The following is a 20,812-nucleotide window of genomic DNA, read 5'->3' as shown; positions in this document are numbered from 1 at the left end:
TCCAACGAGCAATTCGGTTGGGAAATGAACCTCCGGCGGCCCGTGGTCATTAATAACAATAAAAAGTGACGTGAGGACGTCAGTCTGGACTTTAAAATCGGGATGAATGGCTTCTGCAGAACATGCTTTTTGGCCGATCTTCCAATGGAGGCGCGGACACAACCTAATATGTCGGTTTTGCTTTTTATTTATTGCAGGAAAGTAGAATATCGGACAGAAATGAGAAGGAATGACTTGTGAGGGAAGTTCGGGAAGTACCCCCCCCCGGGACATCGTTTCACCCGCTGTGGTCGGCGAAGAGCATCAGACCGCCGTCCGTCTGGACGCCGCCCAGTTTCCAAACGCCGGCGCATCATCAACGCTTCTGGAGGTTAATTCGCGAAACTACAGGATACTGCTCACGCTCAGTATAGATCTGTGTTGTTATGTGTGTATTACCACAGGCCAATCTGGGAAAAAAAAATATTTCCAGAGACCTCAATTCTGTTATATCCTGAGTTATGTACCCAAATTAAATAAATGGAATTTATTGCAATCTTGTTTGGCAGCCAAGTAATTCATAGCAGTGACAGTCTGACCCCCCTCAGATCCTCCGACATGAAGAGTGTCAAACGTTTTTAATTCATTCAGTCCATTTCCAGCAGGCCGGACTGGTGAAATAGTGCCATAATGACCTTTAAAGTTGAAATATAAATTTCTTCTTTTCTGAGGCGGCGAGTATACACGATGAAGACGTCGATATTTTCGCAAAACCTTGCAATTGTTACAGGAATTTACACAAATCCCAGCATGAAGCCAATTTTAATGAAACCTTCTGGTCTACAGTGACATATCCAGAAATATTTCTTTCTTTCTTTCGTTGTTTTCTTGAGTGGTAGGAATGGTATGGACTAGCTGGGACCAGCAGATGGCGATGGGGCGACTTCACGGGCGTCAACTGCCGTTGAACCCAAGTGAAGAAAAAGAAGAAGAAGAAGGGAAACAGTCATCAGGGACGAAGATAAGAGAGAGGGAAACAATCATCAGGGATGGAGATAAGAGAGAGAGGGGGAAACAATCATCAGGGACGAAGATAAGAGAGAGAAACAATCATCAGGGACAAATATAAGAGAGAGAGAGGGACACAATCATCAGGGATGACGAGAGCGGGGGGAAACAGTGTAGATAGATAGAACCAGCAGATGGCGATGGGGCGACTTCACGGGCGTTGAACCCAAGTGAAGAAAAAGAAGAAGAAGAAGGGAAACAGTAATCAGGGACGGAGATAAGAGAGAGCGGGAAACAATCATCAGGGATGACGAGAGCGGGGGGAAACAGTGTAGATAGATAGAACCAGCAGATGGCGATGGGGCGACTTCACGGGCGTTGAACCCAAGTGAAGAAAAAGAAGAAGAATGGAAACAGTAATCAGGGACAGAGATAAGAGAGAGCGGGAAACAATCATCAGGGATGACGAGAGCAGGGGGAAACAGTGTAGATAGATAGAAAGGTCATGCAGCTTTATGGATGCAAACTGCCGTTAAACCCAAAAGAAGAAGAAGAAGAAAGGACGCGTGGACTCGGATAACCTCCAGTGACTTAAACTGGATAAGTGCTTATAGAAGATAACCGGATGGGGCGTCTGGCCCCGAGCTGAACTACATCGAGGTGGCGCAAATTCAAAGAAAATACACAGACTTCATATTTATCAAGCACGCGGTTACATCCAGGAATACGTTGCAAGGAAATAATGCATGAAATCGATTGACGATAATGATCGAACTCTATGCTGATGATGTCTGTCCATATAGAATGAGTTGGCGTTTACGGTGTTGGTTTCTATTTTCTACTACAACTGCAAGATCTGCATGCACACACACACACATGGCTCTGCCACATGCACCTTGATTCAGAGCAGCCTCAAACATTTTAATTGGACCTGCAAAAGCTGGCATTTCTTCCCCCCTCAAACAGGGTTCACCTTTAATTGCGTGCTTTAAAATGCATCAAACGAATAACGAGTGAATGCATGTTGATGCCTGGAGAAAGTGAGAATTAATTAAACATGGCCTACTCTCTGTGTCGGGCCAAAAAAGATCAATGTCCCTCTGCTCTTCAAAAATAAAGAGGAGAGAAGAGAAAAACAAAGGTGGAGGAGGATGATGATGATGATGATGATTGGGGGATGCTCGTGCTGTGTTTTGACAGAGAGAAATCACACCATTAAAGCGCAGAGAGATAATATTTAGGAATGTTTTCCTCCCGAGACTTCACTCTCATCAGTTGGCAGCCTGTTGGGTTCGAGCGAGTCGAGACACTTTGATGATGTCGAGCTGCGGAGCGCCGACATCAGACCGCCGACTTATTAGGCGGCTGGTTGAACGCAGATTTCTCCCGATCTGTGTCGTTCATAACACCGCTGCGATTGTCAGGTTCTCGCTTGCCTGCCGTGTTTCCGTCCGGTCAGATTTACAGAGAGGAGCGTCTTCCAGATGCATCCCACACTTGATAACTCGACTTGTTTGGGATTGTTTCTTTTTATTTCGAGCGCGCGGGAGTGTGATGGATCGTCGACGCCACTTGGCCCAGATGTGCTCAATTTCAACCCTTGACATGAAGATGTTTTGTTTTATATAAAAGCAGGAATTACTTTGAAAACACGTCGTTTTTGTTTCGGAAAAGTTACACGTTTACACGACGACATTCTAAAAACGATGTCCGTCTACATGGAGACGGCAGCCAGCTTAAACTTTATGTCAATTAAACATTAATCGCACAGTTTTTTTTCTGTTGTTTTAAATATGGAAACAAAAGAAATCTTAGTTTTGGTCTAATCACCCGTCGGTTCATGTAACTTGGTGACTCAAAATCGCCAAGAAGGTGTGTGAAGGATTCGCCCAATGACAGTTGGGGACGCCTTCATGATGGATGGATGACGGATGGATGGAGGAACGGAGGGACAGTTGAACCAAACATGTTTAAAGTGGTTCCGTTAACAATTAACAATGCTATACCCCAGGAAATTAAAATTCTGACCGTTTCTTTCTTCTTCTTTTTTTTTCTTAAACTTTAAAATCCAACCTGCCGGTCGCCAACCTGCGCTGGAAGCGCTGCCTTGCCTCGTGTGTCGCCGCCGCGCGTTTCCAACCCCTTAAATGACCAAATATGCAGCCGAACACGAGCGCGAAGGAGCTCCGGTCAACATCTATCTCGGCCTCGTTTCCACAAATCAACCGCCACATGAAAGTCCTTGGCCGTTTATGTCGTTGACGAGAGGAGCGAATGTAAACTGTGACATTCCCGAGGAGGCGAGAGTCCGCGGTGAAACGTCCCCGTAAACACAAACTATCCATCCATCTTGGTCCTGCCGGGACACGCGGCGGCCCACTTCGGTTAGCCGACGGTAATTATACTTCGCGGTTTCTGGGCTTTGCTTCGTCCAGGCAAAGTGTGACAAATGAGCGAAGCCTGTTGCTTCCGAAGCAGGTCTGAAAACGACCCCCGAAAACTTTCTAATTGTTTTTAGAGGCGTAGCGATTTTAAAATTCTCACAGCGTGGAAGAAAAAAAAAAAGCTCGGGGCTTTCTGACATTACCTCCCGTTTCTCTGTCTGCACGTCACTATTTAAATTTCAGTCTGCTTAAATGTCAGATTCACCCTTAGGTTTGACAAAAAAAAAAGAATGTCGTGGACTTTGGCCCGAGAAACAGCATTTCGATTCAGGGCTTTTTGACTGATTAACTAACTCTTTAAGCCGAAGCCACAAAATACCGAAAAAAGTCTACTTCAGAATTTAAAGTGCGTGTAAGGGGGGGCGAGGAAAGTATATATATATATAGATAGGTAGATAGATACATAATTACTTTATTCATCCCCGAAGAGAAATTGTTTTGTTGCAGCAATCTCGTACATACGGATATTATAAAATACAATAAAATAGAAATAAACGTAAAAAATAAAAATATCTGGGTATAGGACATAAAGTAAAACACAGAACGGAACATGGGCACTTAGAAATAAGCAGGAGAAAAAAGCAAGATAAATAAATAGTAAGGTGCAGTGGCAGAGCCATTAGAAGTAGGCGTTATATAATAATAATAACAATAATACAGATAATAACAATGTGTAATAGTGTATAATACTCGTGTATAGTACTACTAATAATGGTAGCAATAATATAACAATAACAATATGGTAGCAATAAAATAACTATATATATATATATATATATCAGTAATAATAGTAATAATAATAATAATAATAATAATAATAATAAAAATAATACCAATGGTAATAGTGTACTTGCACATGTATAAATATATGTATATGTACATGCAATATGCCAGATGAAATATATGATATAATATAAGGGGTAAGATGGGTGTGAGAGCACCCCGAGGTGGAATGTAGTCAAAAGGCAAAGGGATCATGTTTCATGCTACGTCGCCGCTCGCGCCCCGGGCCTAATTAACGTCAGGGCAAATTATTAATCGTCGCTTAATGGGTCACGGCGAGGCGACCATGGACGCCGTCTGCGTTTCGACCCCGGCGTGACCTTGCAAGGTTTTTTTTCGGCGAACGCGCAAACACGGGGCGTCTAACGTACGCACAAAGACAAACGTTAATGTTCAACCTCCTCACGCGGGAGCGGTGAATCGGGGGGGGGGGGGGACGGAACGGAAACACCAAAAAAACAGACGCTCCCAGTTTATTTACTGTCCAGGAAGGTCTGACGCTAGCAGCTCGCGACACCTGATGCAGGAATCACTTGACGAAAAAAAAAAACCACCCCCCCAAAAAAAAACCACGAATCTCTGGTTGCAGTGTGTTTGAACTTTGTCCTAGTTTGACGCCGAGCGTTCAGGCTGCTGGTTGAGCTCATACGCTCGTCCTAAATTTAAATATCCAACAAGCAAAACAAAGGGTTCTTTAAAAAAAAAATAAAAAAAAATAAAAAAAATCTGTTCCTTTGATTGGCGTGTACAAGCAGGGTAATGTGTTACTACAACAAGTTAAAGATCCCGCGTCCCACTGTGTGCGTCTTTAAAGTCTTTATATAGTGCACACACTAAATCCCTCAGTTTGCTTCGCTGCAAAACGGGAACACAGTGTCCTGCCCTGTCTCCGCTGGTAACAGCATGTTTCTTATTCTGTTTGCATGTGCTGTATGTGTGTGTTTGTGCGTGAATATAGGTCTGGGCCGCCGCCAAGGACAAATACGAGCAAAACGCTTGCGACACAGCACAGTTTCTGTACGCTTTCTCTCTTCTTGCACTATTTCTCTTTTTTTTTTTAGCAGCAATCGCTTGCTTTAATCTCATCCTCTCACAGAACGTCTTTCTTTAATCTCTTCCTTCTTTCAACTGCCTTTTTTTTTTTTATATATAGAGGGAGTGATATTTTTCCCCAGCATATTTCTTTCCATCTCCACACAACACAACATCACCAGCTGCCTTTACTTGCTCTTATCAGCTCTCTTTGTGTCAGGTTTGAAAAATAATGGAGATAATGAAAAACGATAAGGCTAGTAAAACAAACCCCCGCAATCGTGGTGGTGGTGGTGGTGGTGGGGGGGGTAGGATTAACAATCAAGCACCGCAGCGACAGGTGTTTCAGGGCAAAGAGGCTCCAAAGTGATGCTGAGGGGAGAATTTCGCCTCAAAGAGACGCAAACGAGTGATGAAAATAAGACCGGGGAATGTAAAACAGCGACACTGAGGTACGGAGTGGCAAAAAAAGCCATGAGAAACGACAAGACGGAACGGAAACTGGCGTAAACCGGTGATCCAGGGACAGAAAACGTTAAAGTTGAACACTTGAAAGGGAAAAGTTTGCCACACAAAGGTGTAAAATCAACATCAAAGAGATGCAGTGACAAAGAAGGGATACCAAATAACAAAACTTGTAAAGAATCTACAAATGGACCTAATATAGTAACAAGACCAAAAAAAAAATCTAATGACAAAAACAACATTTTGTGGAATGTAACATAACATAGCGACAAAGAGATTATATATAATATAATTATAATATAATATATAATTATTATAAAGGGACACAAAATGACTCCAAAAAATTGAATTCAATTGCAAAGCCACACAGAAGGGAACCGAAACGGGCGGCTTGCAGCTGCTCTGGAGGTTCACGTTCACATCCCGCTCCGGCGCACCTCCAGGCACCGAGCTGCCTTGCTCAGCGGCCGGTCCCGGTGGCCAGTGCCTGGCACCGCAGCGACCCGGGGGGTCATAAATTTACTTGACATCCTCATCCTCGTGTGACAGGCAAGCTCAGTTACGATGCTGCCAGCTGCCTCCTCCTCCTCCTCCTCCTCCTCCTCCTCCTCCTCCTCCTCCGCCTCCTCAAACCCCACAAAGTCTTTCATTCTTAACGTCTTATTGTCCGGCTGCAGCAGATAAACATGTGAATACCAAACGAGCAACAATTAGCTCATGCAACTACAACCCGCCAGCGATCTGCTTGTCTTTTTCTCATCTCGTGCAATAAACATCCAGCCTCTATGACGAAAACAGACACTTTGCCATCTATTGGGATCGTCACGAGTACGATCAGCCTCCAAAACTGAGATAAACTTGTACATTTGTGCTCATTTATGTGGATAAAAGCTAGTAACTGGTTTTAAATCCCAAACCAGCGTCAACGTTCTGGAAGATAAAGGATGGATGGTGAATGTATTTTGACTTTTCCACTGCTTCAATCAGTCCCAAAGCAAATCATTAATCACGTGGACTCGTAAACATGTGGACAGGTGGAGAATGCAGAGTTGAACCGGCAACCTTCCGACAAGTGTCTACAAGCTGAGCCACATCCGCCATGGATGGAGGGATGGAGGGATGAATGACTTCTTTCTGCAGAGACAACCAGCATCATTGGAAGTCAAAGCAAATATATATATATTTTTTAATTTAATTGAAATTACAAAAAGATGACAAGCGTACGTCCGTTATTAACCGCGAAGGCCCCGTTTACACACATGTGCTTTTATTATGGAAACAAACAACAGCGCCCACTTGTGGCCTGGCATGCCAACTGCGTGGTTTTTCCGTAGTTTTAGTAATGCAAAACAAACAAAACGCAAAAAAAAAAATGAGGTGATCCCTGCGCGATCGGTCTGACGGCACCAGATCTGAATCTGTCGCTGAATTTGGCTGGATTACATTGGAGTAGCCATCTTTTTTTTTTTTTTAACCCATGTTCCTTTCACAGGTTCCTTTATTCCTTGAGATTTATCGACGGCCAGCCGACGGAGGACCCGGGGTCGGAAACTCAACATCAATCACCTTCAATAAAAGGCGCTAATAAGGCGGCGGAGCAGGAAGTGACTTAGTCGAAAACATATTGAAACGATCTCTCAAGCGCTCTGGTTTTGTCGCCTCGGGCGGCGTTTGGACTTTGCATGTTCTCCTTGTGCATGCATGGGTATTTTTGTCCCCCCCCCCCTCCTCCCACCTTCCCCCCTCCCCCCCTACCACCACCACCCAACCTCCTCCATCATCTAACACGGAGCCCGCGGGCGAACGGCAGCCCGTCGGGACGCCGCAACGCATCCTGCAGAGTCTGTCGTGAAAGAAATCCACACAAGAGGGTTTCGGGAAGTTCAGGAAGTTTGTAACGAGCAGCTTTTCCACATCACCTGCAGCGGCTCCCGGTTTTAAAAAGAAAAAAAAAAAGAAAAAAGGTTGATTAGTCGCTTTACTTGTGCTGTGCGGCAGCGTCATGACAAGTCAGGAAAAGTCAATTGATCCACGTGTAATTCAAAGCTGCAGCGACGTCGAAGAGCTGCAAGACTTCGGATTTAATAAAACGCTGGAAATATCAGTCAAACAAATACAACAAATAATAGATAATTGATGTATTTTAAGCAAAAAGAAATAAATAAATAATAAATACATTATTATAATAATAATAAATTAGGCTAAATGACCTTGTCTTATTAATATTGTCAATGGGAGCACAAATTATTATTATTTTTTCTTATTATTATTATTATTGTTAATTGTTTGCTTTTTCTGTGCTTTTTTTATTTGTATTTATTTATTTATTTATTTTTATTGTGTTGGTGTTGCTGTTTTGTTCTTTCTTTGTGTTTACTGTCAAGAAGAAAAATGGAAAAATGAAAATAAAGAGTTTAAAAAAAAAAAAAAAAAAAAGCTGGAAAAATCAATCCAGGAAAAGTTTGACGATCGATTATTACCCGATTGGGAAGCATGCAACCGAACACGCGTCGTTTCTTTTCTTTCTTTTTAATGGATCTGGAACTGTGTGCGACGGGCCCCAGCGAAAGGCTCCCGGTCGCCATGACGACGCCTCGCCGACTCGATGATTGACGTGCGATCAGCTGACTGTATCACAAGGTCGGGGGGGGGCATCCCCCCCCCAATGGTCATGAAGAGGTGGGAGTTCCGTAAATTAAAGCTAATTCTCCATCACGGTAATATGTCTCTCCTCATTAAAACAAATAAATACATAAATAAATAAATAAATAAAACTGTGTCACGTGGTCTCCATGGCGAAGCGTTCACACGTTGCATTAGATCCTCTGCTTCTCAACCGCCTGTCATGTAAACAGTCGTTCGTTTACATGACGACGGAGGTCGGAGTCTCTCTTTTGTGTAACAGAACTTTAAGCGTATTCCTTAAAAAAAAAAAAAAAAAAAAAAAAAAAAGCTGGAGTTTGACCTCACAAAGGCCGTTCAGGGACACACACACACACACACACACACACACACACACACACACACATCCCGGCCTGCTCTACCGCATGCAAAGGCAATCTGTAAGCGGATTAAAAACAGCTTAATATATGCATTTTTTTATGGTTATTAATGGTAATATCCAGGGACGGGGAAAAATGTATACATAGAGGAGGGGAAAAACTGGGGCGAATGGCGCAGGAAGAGCAGTGGCTGGCTTTCCATGACTGATTGCTGAGGGTAAACACAAAGTGGAACATTGTCGGATGAGGTTAAGCGAGGCGACGTATACTTTTACAGGACCCGCGTGTATGGAAAAACCATAATAACACGTGTGTCTGCTTAAAGGAAACGTGAGCCCGAGAGCCAGAGATTAAAGTGCAGCGGCGCCATGCGCGGGAGAGAGAGAGAGCGAGAGAGAGAGAGGGTTTCGGGCACCTCGAGATGTTTTACACTCACACGAGTCACGCAAAACAAAAAAAAAAAAAAAAAAAACCTGTCAGATAGGCATCTGATCGGCACCGAATTAACTCGGAGGGAAAATGTAATCGACACTTCTTCGAGGAGTTCAAACGCCAGACTGAGGGAGAATAACACGACGTTTCAAGTCTCTGCGCGTTTATGCAGCAGCAGCAGAAATGCTGAGGTTGCAGTTAGCATGCCGGGACACTAGTGGGAGCTGTTGGTTGTTTTTTTTTTTTGCTTGTTGTCGTTTGTAATGAAGCCACACCCACACACACACACACACACACACACACACACACACACACACACACACACACACACACACACACACACACACACACACACACACACACACACACACACACACACACACACACACACACACACACACACACACACACACACACACACACACACACACACACACACACACACGCACACGCGCGCGCAGAAGAGAACAATCTGCTCTAAACATTAACAATGGGACGAGGTTGCAGTTAGCATTGCAGTTAGCATGCCGGGCCACTAGTGGGAGCTGTTGGTTGTTTTGTTTTTTTTGCTTGTTGTTGTTTGTAATGAAGCCATACACACGCATACACATGCAGAAGAGAACAATCTGCTCTAAACATTAACAATGGGACAACACGGACATTAGCGTCGTTTCGAGAAAGTTGGGTTTTCTCTCCCCGTTTCCACGGCAACGGGGATCGAGAGCCTCTTCTAAAACACAAAAAATGGGGCGCCGTTGCAGTTTTCAGTGTCTCCGAGCGTCGTCGTCGTGTAAACGAGTTATGTTTTCTCCCCCGTTTCCACGGCAACGGGGATCGACAGCCTCTTCTAAAACACTGCAAATTGTTACGCTGTTGCAGTTTTCAGTGTCTCCGAGCGCCGTCGTCGTGTAAACGAGTTATTCCCGGGATGAACAGAAAGACGCTCCGGCTCCTTTAAACTGAACTTCTGTTAAATATTTTTTTTAAAAAGAACTTATTTATCCGACGGCCGCCAGCACGAGACTTCAGCCTGAGTCTTTCCAGAAAGCGTCGTTTTCTCTTTCGCTTGTTTACATGAAGTTGTGTTTTTAGTGACTCCAAAACGAACTGCACCGCCGAAAAGTTTTTCGCGTTTTCCACGTTGAAGTCGTTGCCGTGACAACGGGGCCGAAGCGTTGGTTTATAAAAAAGAAAAAAGCTGTTGGTTGAACCTTTAACTGAGCGTCTGCAGCTTTAAGCGCAGCACTCCACATCTACATTGTTAACCTATTAACTTTTAATGCTCTAGACGGTGGGCAGAAAGGAAGGGGGGGGGGGGAAACAATCTGCTCTTTCTCTCTCCCACTTCCACTTTCTTTCCTCCCTCCCTCTCCCTCTCTCTTTACCTCTCTCATCCCTCCTCTTCCCACCCTCCTTTGGCAAGGACAAGCCGAGGTGCTGCCAAGAATGTGACTGAGTTTGGAAAACAAATCCAACTCCTCTTTTCTTTTTTTTCACTTCTTCTCCTTTAGTCCACTTTCTTTCTTTTTTCTTTAAATCTGCCTCCTTAAGGTGGACCTGTTGACTGCCGGCTCGCACAGAAAACTGAATTGTGATATTTGCACTTTTTCACTGGTTTTTCTCCAGCTGAGCGTCTCGTCTTTGACCAGTGTGACCCCCCCCCCCACACACACACACACATGCACACACACATGCACACACATCCAGCCGGTCCACCTTAAGTAAAACTGCACTTGGTGTGAAAATCTTGGCTGCATTTGTGCATGTGTGCATGTGTGTGTGTGTGCCTATGTGTGTGTGTGTGTGTGTGTGTGTGTGTTCCACTATTGTTTTCTTTCCGGGAGATGTCCACTTCCTCACACCCCATCGTTTCCTCACAGCTCGTGGAAGTGTCCCGATTGTAACCACACATTTTTTTTTTTTTTTTTTAGCTTCCATGTTCTGGGAGATTTTAAGATGATTTTGCACAACGAGTCTGATTATTTACGGTATAGAGTTGTTTACCAGCCCACCAAACAACTAACCAACCAACCAACCGACCGACCGACCAGCCCTCGACTGGACTGACCTGCTAAACCATTTACCTGCTTAAAGCTACACTATAAACCGACTAAATGAACCATCTTCTGAATGGAAGGAGAATTTTAGAAGCAGCGAAGCATCTGAAAAATGGAGAAAATGTGTGTGTGTGTTTGTCATTAGGCAGATGTGTGTGTGTGTGTGTGTGTGTCATTAGGCAGATTGAGCTGGCAATGATGACATAGTAGGCCAGAGGAGAGGGTTGAGTGTGTCTGTGGTGTGACTGGGCACCGAGCCTAACCTGCAGCGCACACACACACACACACACACACACACACACACACACACACCACTCTGTGTGTGTGTGTACACGCACACTCACGCTGGCTGGCTGCATGGTTAACTTTATCCAACTGTGCCAGCAATCTGGGCAATCACTACGCTTCTCCCCCCCATCTCCACCCCCCCCCCCCCCCATCCTCCGTCCTTCATCTCTCACTGATGCACCCACACAGGTGCTGTTGCCATGCCAACCACCCGGGGAGAGGTCCCCTTTTCCCAGATTAGCAATGAAGCTGCAGGAAAACCCTCAAACAGCCACGGCAGAGGCAGATTTATTCAAAAAATTGTTGAAGACGCTTTCGCTTGCAACGGAATGGGAAAAAAAAAAGAAGAAGACACAGTTGTGTTATCTGACTCGCGCCGTAACGCGCTGCATCCTGGGAAATCTCACATAAACACCCCTCAGTGTTTGATATCACTATTAAAATGTCTCCCAAAGGAACACGGATGCATTTGCAATAAAGGAAATTTGCGATTCGATTCCCGAATTACCTGGAATATCAGCCCGCGGAGGTTTTAAAAAAAACACAAGAATTCACCGATAAACACAAACCTGCGACTCCAACAATAACAATAGGAAGCCCGCTCATGCATTTATTCATGATAATGGCCAGCTATGTTGAATTCCACCACGTACTGCTTCATGTATATTACATTTCTTTATGTTTCACGCCTGTTTTACACCTAATCCACAAACACCTACCAAAAAATACAAAAATTGTCGTGAATTAGACGGAACAGAAATTAATTTTAATGCACAGTGATTGTGTGTGTGTGTGTGTGTGTGTGTGTGTTTACACACGGGGCTGAGGTCCAGGCACCAGCCGCAGTACAAATAAAACAAACCAGACTCGCGTCAGGCAGACAAACAAGAGGCACAAATAAAAATCACATAAATAAATATGCACAAATTATCAAGCAACGGAGCAAAGCCTGGACACTTTGGGGTGGGATTGAGCCAAATCCCCCCTCCCCACCTCCCCCCCTCCCCTCCCCTCACCCCCCCACTGAACCAGCTGGCTTGGAGAACCTGGATCAGCTGCAGCTCTTAACCAGCCAGTAGCTAAAGGTTGGTACTCATCCTGGTGTCGCTGCGTCCTAACGTTCCTTCTTATAATAAGAGCAACGCCACACGGCGAGGATCTTTAACGGACAGTATGAATCGACAGTATAAAAGTATAATCTGAAGTATTACGGCCAGATGAGATTATCGATCAACACGGTGGATTTACCCAGACGACACAAATAGAGGTTTAAGGATTGATGTGAATCCACGTCTTGTGTAAAGCATTCACGGCTTTCTGCGAACAAAGACCTGCACCCCCCCCGAACCGACAACCCCCCCCCCCCCAACTTCATTCAACTCCACGTCTGAGCCACACCAGTAACGAGCAATAAAAGTGTAAAGAGACCTCAGACACACACCGACGTGGTCAATTCTTACATGACCCCCCCCCCCCCCCCCCCACACACACACACACACACACTGACTGGTGTAATGAAGCCTACCAGGCCTGGTGAGCCCCCCCCCCCCCCCGGGCACCACGGAGCCGTAACTACACCCACCTTTAGGCTACAACCTCCATCTCCTCCTGAAAGAGGAGAAGATAGTGTGTGTGTGTGTGTGTGTGTGTGTGTGTGTGTGTGTGTGTGTGTGTGTGTGTGTGTGTGTGTGTGTGAGCCAACAGGCTGGGAGGTGATTTTCTTGGCCAAACGTTGTGTTGGGGTAGTCGGGGCGAGAGCCCCCTCCCCTGAACGCCTGTGTGGTCCCGGCCTGGATTAGCTTTATGTCATACACACACACATACACACACACACACACACACACCAATCCACATGTGCATAGGCGTGTGTGTGTGTGCATGCTTACATTCAACACACACACAATCAAGCGTCACATCCGGAAGACAGGTTGTTTCCACGTCTCCCGCATGTGAACGGCGATATAGGAAGCAGAGGAACAAGCCCCCCCCCCCCCACACACACACACACCTCCCCCCCCCCTCCCCTCCACGTTACTCAATCGGTTCATCTTTTCCACTCGCCTCTTGTTTTCTCGCCGCCGTTCCAGCGCGGCGCCGCGAGGGATGTGTTTGTTCTGCAGTGTGTTCGGGTTCATCCAGTCTGCTGCCAGCGCGCATTTGCTTAAAAGGAACGCCGTGTGTGTGTGTGTGTGTGTGTGTGTGTGTGTGTGTGTGTGTGTATATGTGGCGGCCTATATATACGTCCAGCCACACGCCTTGGCCGAGCGGTGTGTGTGTGTGTGTGTGTGTGTGTCGGAGACGACGAGGACGCCTGCAGTGACCGCGACCTGCTCCTCCTCAGGTTTTTCTTCAAATCTGACAAGATCACAGTAGAAACTACTTTGTCGTGTTTTTCCCTGTAGCATAAACACCAGGTTTTTAAAAAAACATCTTTCTTCTCTCTCTTTTCTTTTTTTTTTTTTTAAGCAAAACACCTCGCATTCCTTCAAATACCTTCAAAATATGACAAAACTCTCGTAATTCCTCCCGTAAGTCATATTTAAGGTATTTAACAGGCTACTGTATCACAGCAATATTCAAGGACCACTAAAGCCCGTGTTCTTTAAAAAAAAAAAAACTAGAAATGGTGCAAAATGTGCGATTTTATCAGTGCGACTCCAATTTGCAAGAAATGTGATTGTATGTCTCTTTGGTTTGTCTCCATTTGTCTTAAAGTGCCTTTTTTTTTTAAAACCCCGGCGACGTCAAGCGCTCCTGAAATACAACAAGCATGAATTCAGGTTCGTGTGAATAGGTCTTATTAATTTTCATTATTTTCTCGGACTTTTTTTGCAGTAAAAAAAAAAAAAAAAATGGACCCGGGACCTGAATTCAAACCGCGCAGGTGGTTAAAGGGTTAAACCGAGCGCGTCGGTTTCAGGTTATATAGGAAAAAAGAGGAGCAGAGTGTACTTCTTCTTCTTCTTCTTATTCTTCGTCTTCCTCCACACTGTGCTCCGACAGGCTCCACCTGTTTCCCAAACGGCCCGCCGGCGAGCTGCGATGATTTATTATTTCTCGTCGTGTCGTCGCTCGATTGGCCTCCTTGTGCCAAACCTGTAATTCTGTTGTTGTTGTTGTGTGTGCGTCTTCAAAATTCCCAAACTGTGAGCCAAACGAAGGAATTTTCTCATCACTAAACGCACGAGAACGCGAGGAGGCGGCGTCGTTACGTAACGCCGGCCGCACGCTGATCGTGACGGCGACAACGAGGTTCAGCGAGCTCGTCGCTTTTTTGTGGGTGATGAAAGAAGCTGCACAGCCGCTGTCTCGCTTTCTTGTGTGTCTTGTGTTTACCTTCTTCGTGAAATTAGAAAGGTAAAAGACGACGTGTTTCAGAAATCAAATAAAGCCGCATCACAATGTGCTCGCTGTTTTGTTTTTTTTAATTTAACCATATGAGTCGTTAAGGACAGTTGTGTTTTTCTAACATTGAAAAGTTAATGTTTTGATAGTTGATAATAAAAAAATGTAAATAAAAAATTCTAATTAATAGGAGCAGGAGCGTCTTTCTGACCGTGGAATAACTCCGTTTCCACAACGTGTTCAAGTGAAAACCGAAAAATGTCATTGTGTTTTGCCTCTCCTATCCACTGAAATAAAATGTAAAAATAAAATGTAATTAAATTTAAGAATAAAATAAAATTTAAAAATAAAATAAAATATATAAAAAATAAAAAATTATAATAAAAATTTAAATGAATTCAATTCAATTCAATTTAATAAAAAAAAATTTATAAAATAAAATAAAATAAAATAAAATAACAGCTAAACGGCTATCTGGGACAGTAGCCTTGTAACTCGGGCAGGCACAAGAATTAACAGCCTGAAATAATCCTTTTCTTCCCCTCATGTTGTGTTTGTTTCAATACGTTAGATTTTAGAGCATCTTCCTCTCACAAACTTGAACTCAAGGAGCGAATAAGTCTTCATGCTACTTATTGAGCGAAGCTACTTATACAAGTAACTTTTCATTTTGAGTTAAAATAACTAGAATCTTTTCAAACAACACGGTAACTCAAACTTTGCCAGTGCAGCAGGCGAGCGTCACTGCAATACGACCAAGGTCAAACAATAATAATCCAAAATATCGTGTGTGTGTGTGTGTGTATAAACCTTTTCGTTTTGTTTTCGTCCGTCCTTGAGGTGCAGGAGGACACACACTCGTTTTAATTCACTTTCTTTGAGGACATTAACCTACAACCTGTAATTAACGCCCAGGGTGAAGTCAGAGTGATTTTCTCGCCCACAACTAACTTCATATTGCAAAGGTTTTGAGATGAAGCCGAATTGTGATCGAACAATAAAAAAAAAAAAAAAACCGGCTCTCCTGGTTCCTGGAGTAATTATCACAGTGTACTCGGAATAATTTACTGGTTTAAGAGAGTAATTACTGCCTGTGATTAATGATCAAAGGCCTGAACGAGGTTTTGTATGCTGGAGACGATCTCAAACTCTTCTTAAGTGCCAAACAAAAAAGTAGTTAGCTTTTTAATTACAGCACAATCTGAATTATTTAACGCTCCTCCGTCTGTAATCATATTCAGATTTATTCAAATTTTATGGCAAAAAAAAAAAGTACAAAAAGTGAGACCGACTCGTCTCGCCATCATGAATGATTTAGACGTTATTGTTATTAAAGTGACCAAGAGACGAGGTGGACGGAGGGTTTTTAACATGCTGCATGTCACTGTGAGGCCATAATCCAACTGACGGTGTGGTTAAAGACACGCTTTTTGGGGGAGTTTTCCTGCGAACTCAGACAATAAAGCTCCACAAAGACAAAAGCGTGTGGCGTCAGGTAGCGAGATCTAAACACAACAAGCCAGAAAACTACAGCAGGATAATGCGCTAATGCGTCAAATCTTGGCGGCGGCGCGTCTGAATGACATCGTTGTGTTTAAACAGTCACAGTTGCGTACGCAAACAAAGTCTAATGCCGCGGGGATAATGCTCTCGTGAACATCGTGAACGTTTCCCAACTCGGTGTTGGAGCAGTTTAATTCAAAATCCACAACGACGCCGTCGTTTCAGGATGACGCGTCGCTGTGACGTCGTTTTCAACATCACGAGGGTCGCCCTGCATTAAGTCGTGCGCTAAAACAAGCAGAGACGACAAATAATGTAGATCAAATAATTCTTCACTCAATAGTTTGAACGTTATCTTGTCATATTTCGCTGCTGAATCGAAAGTTGCAGTTCTATTTTTTGTGCTCTTGTTTTACATTTTTACATGTTTACATATTTTAATTCCTTAACTTTATAAGTTCTGCACCTTTTTACCTTGAGCTGTTGCAAGCTTGTGTTTCCCCCTGGGGAGGAATAAAGCTTTCTACTCTCTATCATGCGCGTTAAAAACATGTTGCAGGATAATGCTCTTCATATAGCTTTTGTGCTTCTTCTTCTTCTTTTTTTTTTACATTGTCCTCTAAGGACACTTGAACACATTGAAATTGATGCAGATGAGGAAGTGAGAACACGTGGATTCATGTGTATAATGTAAAATATTCACACCGTGTGCGGACAAATACAATATTATGTGATGAAACTGGCAATAAGGTAATTCTTGGACGTGTGATTTAATTAACCTGCGTGGTCGACGCGGCGCCTTCCTGGACACAAGGAACATTATGTGCGCTTAGTTAGCTCTTGTCTGGGCCGCTTCTTTCCCCCGCGGGGGGAAGACGACGTTACATATGTGCCGCCCGACCCGGGGGGAGGGGGGGGGGGGAAGAATGAGGGCGGGAGGGAGGGCGGCCATGTTGGACCAGGACGTTACGGCGCGCAGATGGCGAAGGGAGATTCTTCACACATCACAGAGTCTGTGTTTCAAACAGAAACATCTCGTGGCGGATACATTAAAGGAAACACACACACACACACACACACACACACACTGTACAGCCGCAGGGAGAGGTCAAAGGTCAGCAGCCGAGGTGGAGACGAAAGGGGACGCAAACAAAGAGCGACGCGCACGCACACACACACACACACACACACACACACACACACACACACACACACACACACACACACACACACACACACACACACACACACACACACACACACACACACACACACACACACACACACACACACACACACACACACACACACACACACACACACACACACATTGACCGCAGCCTTCCTGGAACGCAGGACAGGTGCAAACAATATTTCATCGCTTTTCACTTTCGCCACGTTTCGCCCAGAAACAGTGATCAAAACCAGTTTCGGGCGTTCCGTCGCCATTCAGACTATAAATTGCGATAGAAGGTGTGTCCTGCTGCACACGTGGAAGGAGTGTGGAACAGGAGGGTTTTCTGTCGTTAAAGGAAATATGTTGACGCGTCATTGTCTATTAACGGGTTAGAAATCGAAAGGGCACATGAGATCAAGTTCCTCGGTATTACGATTGATGAACATTTGACGTGGAAATCACAGATTAATAACGTCAAAGTAAAGGTATCCCAAATAATAGCTGTGTTGCATACAGTCAGAGATTCTCTAAATAAGACTGCTTTGTTTTTGTCGTATAACTCATTGATTGTTCCATATCTCACCTATTGCATTGAAGTGTGGGGGAATGCCTGTAAAACAAACATTAATCCAGTTTTTCTTCTACAGAAAAGAGCGATTAGAGTCGCTAGTGGAAGTGGTGACAGAAACCATGCTGATCCTTTATTTAGACGACTAAAAACACTGAAATGTAAAGATTTAGTGGAGTAGAACCTTCTAAAAACCACGTTTAAAGCTCATCTGGATATTTTACCGAACAAATTGCAAAACAGATTCGCCCAAGAGAAAAAGTAGATGTGAACTGAAAGGAACTGAAGTTTTTTACAAAACCCAGGTTTCAATCGGCCGTAATGGAAAAATGCATCTCAGTGGAAGGAGTCGGTCTGTGGAACATCTTGATTGTAAAATTAAAACTTCTAAATCCATTGATGTGTTTAAGAAACTTGTTAAATTGTCAATGTTACATTGGGGGGGGGGCAAAGTGTAGAATAAAGTACAATAAACATACTATAGTATAAAATAATATCAGTGTTGATATGAAATTAAAATATAATTTGTATAAATGGGTGAATTTGGTTCCTGTGACACTGAAAGCTCATTAAAGAGGAATCAAATGTACACGTTTTTCTTTTCTTTCATTACACCGATGCACCACGACGACAATGTCAACATCGGAACGACGTACCGGGAGCGCCGCCGCGATCGCTCTGAAGATGGCGCCGAGCGGACGCCGCCACTCCTCGATTTACATTAAAGACAAACAAGGTGTTGTGACTCACATGCAACTAATCGAGCACAGTGATTGGCTCCCCGGGGGGAAGGGGGGGGGGGGGGCACTCGCTGTGGTGGGAGCAGATCCAGTATGTCATCGCTCTCATTAGTCGAGAGGGACGGGCCGCCGCCGCCGCCGCCGCCGCCCAGACTTAAAAACAGCGACATCAAAGGCGGCCTTTGTTTCAGCGGAATGGCGAAGCCACGTCTCGGGGAATGAAGTTCAAAGGGAGGCTATTACGTCTCCGCCGCGTCGCAGGAGAACCCAAGTGGCACGAATGGCGAGGAAGCGCAACGAGCCGCCGAAGATCTATAGTCGGCGTCGGCCTCCGGCCGTCACGGACGCAGATATGATGAGGGATGATACGTTGCTATGGGATACGGGGCGACACGAGGCCGGGGAGGATCCGCTCGGCCCGGGGGTTCAACTTGGGTGCGACGTGCTATTTAACTGAGAGTTACAGGCGGCGTGAGACCGGAGCGACCGAACGCAACATTCACCGAACGGGACGCTGGAATTTTGACTTTGCGCGCAGAAGAACGCCGAGACGAAATGCAAAACGCCAGGAATACTGGACGCGTTGGTCCGACATCGACCCGAGTCAGCAAAAACACATTAACCCCGGTTACAGCTACATTTTTGGGATTGACATGGTTCACCGACAGATTAAATGCGGTTTGAATATCTGCAGTCGGATGAACATTTTCTACAGTTTGAACTATATTCCGTAATTCAACCTATTTGAATGAAACTGTTGTAATTCTTTATATTTCAAAGTTGTAAACATCTAGTAGGTCTCTTTGTTTGTTAGTAAAGTACGAGTCGAGAGTCTTCAGAAATGGAGTTCTGAATTTGGTAGAAATTTTTTGTGGACACCGCCTTTCATGTAAAAAAACCCACCATTTTTATGTTTTCCTTTCAGTAAAGTTTCGCGTTTACACGACAACGTTTTGAGAAACGACGTCCGTTTACACCCAGAAAGCAAACGTCACTTTTGATCTACTGAGCATGTGCAGGAGAACTATATATATAGCTATGTATATATATATACATAACTAAATAAATATATAACTATATATATATATATATATATATATATATATATATATATATATATATATATATATATATATATATATAAATATAAGTATAACTATATATATATTAAAAAAGTTGTATTTTCAGTCACTGTATTTGCATTTCCACTTGAACAAGTCGTCATGGAAACGTGGTCCTTAAACGCCTATAAACACTTTCTCAGGATTTAAATTCTTCAAAACCTTCTGAAACGGGTTTGAGAAACACTTTTGGTGGAGATTTTTTTGCATTTCATGAGTGAAAGAGGAAGAAAAGGACAGTTTATACTCCCTACAACTGTCCAGTCGCTTTACTATTCGAGATGTAATCATTTCTAAACTCTTTTTTTTTTTTTTTTTTTGGATCATTTCTTTGGAAAACTTTAATTAAAACCTCTCGCTGGAAGTGAAACTCAGTCAAATATTAAACCCGGCCCCGGCGCAGGAGTGTATGTAACAACTAGGCCATGAAGACGGATCGCTCTGTGTTGTGCGTCATGATAAAACGTCCCCCGCTGCCCCGGTAGCCTCATATAGCCACAGCACGTGTTTTACAAAACACATCCTTTATGTTGTGGATTAAATATGTCAAGCTTCCCAGTCGGGAGTTTACAAACTGCCTCCAACTCTGAGACAAAAGTACAAAACTAAAATTAACTGCGTGTATTTTTTTCCTCCATTCTACATTATGATAATTTCAGATTTATTTTTTTTTTAAACTGGAGGTCGTAGTGATTCACAGTGAAGTCGAGAGAATGCCTGAAGCATTTTAACTTAAATGTTGAAAATTGTAGAAATAACCAACAACACAAGTTTTAAATGGTTCTGGGGGAGGTTTTGTCTCTATTGCCTCAGATTCGGATGCTTTTTTGTCTTCTTTCATAATTTCTTGTGGTAATTGAGGCTTTTG

The 20,812-nt window shown here is 43.9% G+C and overlaps 1 long non-coding RNA gene across 1 annotated transcript in view; it reads right to left on the bottom strand.

Moving 5' to 3' along the window:
• The window catches only part of LOC308145868, a 119,630-nt gene that overhangs the window by 4,745 nt on the left and 94,073 nt on the right, over positions 1–20,812 (bottom strand). The gene's annotated exons all lie outside the window — the stretch shown is intronic.

The sequence above is a fragment of the Blennius ocellaris genome, assembly GCF_963422515.1.
Source record: "Blennius ocellaris genome assembly, chromosome: 21".
NCBI lineage: Eukaryota > Metazoa > Chordata > Actinopteri > Blenniiformes > Blenniidae > Blennius > Blennius ocellaris.
Note: the sequence above shows the minus strand (reverse complement) of the source record. Positions and strands in the feature narration are given on the sequence as shown.